Source organism: Cyprinus carpio, chromosome A24, assembly GCF_018340385.1.
Source record: "Cyprinus carpio isolate SPL01 chromosome A24, ASM1834038v1, whole genome shotgun sequence".
Classification (NCBI taxonomy): domain Eukaryota; kingdom Metazoa; phylum Chordata; class Actinopteri; order Cypriniformes; family Cyprinidae; genus Cyprinus; species Cyprinus carpio.
The window spans coordinates 13,015,831-13,017,657 of record NC_056595.1 but is presented as its reverse complement, the minus strand read 5'-3'; the positions used below and the strand labels follow the sequence as shown (position 1 = coordinate 13,017,657).

The 1,827-nt window shown below is 35.9% G+C and overlaps 1 pseudogene; it reads left to right on the top strand.

Moving 5' to 3' along the window:
- Positions 1 to 1,517: 1,517 nt before the first annotated feature.
- Positions 1,518 to 1,614, top strand: LOC122135513 (annotated as a pseudogene).
- Positions 1,615 to 1,827: the final 213 nt, after the last annotated feature.

The following is a 1,827-nucleotide window of genomic DNA, read 5'->3' as shown; positions in this document are numbered from 1 at the left end:
AAAGAGAAAAGAGAAAAACATTTGAATGACCTTGACATTTCACTTAATGCAAATGCCAGTTGATTTTCAAAGCTGACCGTGAAAAGGGAAACAACCAACGCATATTTTTTATTCCTTATCTTCCTGTCTGAAAACCATCTATCTAAATCAAACAAAACCATCTGTGTAAATCAAACTCGCTGAAAACCATCTGTGTAAATCAAACTCGTTAATCATACTTAAAGAATGCTAAAATCACAGAATAAAATATCAATTGTGACCCTACAAGATGCTGAAAGAATGACTACAAGATTCAATATCCTATATATATATATATGTATGTATTAGATGTATATATATATAAAAACACACACACACACACACAAAAAATAAATATATAAAAAAAAAAAAAAAAAAAAACACACACACACACACAATCTGGATTTGTTGAGATGTGACTGAATATGACAGTCTGAAAAGGGGCCTAGCTGAAGAAATTGGGATTATTTGAGTTTTGTGTGTGTGTGCGTGTGTGTGTGTGTGGTTGTATTAATAGGCCTGAGCGTTGAGTAGTAGCAGGAGCAGGTGCTTTTGGCTGATTGAGTCATCTCTAACCCTGCACTTCCCTCCAAGACCTTGTCCTCCTCTCTCAGTAGTCTTGTGGCTGTAGCCCTATAGGTTCACACACACACACACACACACACACACACACACACACACACACACACACACACACACACACACACACACACACACACACACACACACACCCAACAAAACGAACAGCCAAGACTTCATCTCTTCCAATATTGCTTTTCTTTTATTATTAAAGGGATAGTTCACCCAAAAATTAAAATTCTGTCATTATTTTCTTACCCTTGTGTCTTTCCTAACCTTTAAAGCTGTTGTTGTTTTTCCTATCCCTTACCAAAAAGTAGTATACTTCAAGTTTATTTTATTAAGTATACTTAAGTAAAGTTCAAGTATATTTTAAGTATACTATATGTAGCAAGTGTACAAATATCAGTGTTCTAGTAGTATACTTGTAAGTGTACTGATTCAATACTCCTTGGGACTAAATTGGTCCACTTCCTAGTATATAAAAGTATACTTTTAAATATACTCTAAGTATAACAGTAGCAAACTTTGAGTACACAACTAGTTTACCTCTATGTTTGTAGTTTGTACTGCAATTATACTAAAAGTATACTGGTATACTGACAGTTTACTAATTAAATACTTTGTACACTTTGAAGTATAGTCTCAGTAAACTACTTGTTTAGTAGTTTTATACTTATGAGTAAGTATACTCATAAGTTTTCTTTAATTGAACTTTACATCATACTTTAAGTATACTACTATGTCCCTATTTAGGTTTTAATTTGTATATATTTTGGTATATGAATATCTGAACATAAAAACATCCAAAGAAAGAACAGTGTATCTGCTTGTAAACAAAAACATTTTATTCTAGATTCATGCATTATTTTTTTAAACACTTTATGTGGGTTTCAAGTTTCATAAAAAATAATAAAATTGTGCTTGATACGGCGGCACATATGCTAAAATTGGATTGATTCAGAGAAGATTAGCATGGCCCCTGCAAATGAATGTCACGAAAAGTTCTCCATCTTGGGGAAGTCGTGGCCTAACGGTTAGCGTGTTGGACTTGCAATCCAAGAGTTGCGAGTTCGAGTCTCGGGCCGGCAGGAATTGTAGGTGGGGGGAGTGAATGTACCGCGCTCTCTCCACCTTCAATACCACGACAGAGGTGCCCCTGAGCAAGGCACCAAACCCCCAACTGCTCCCCGGGCGCCGCAGCATAAATGGCTGCCCACTGCTCCAGGT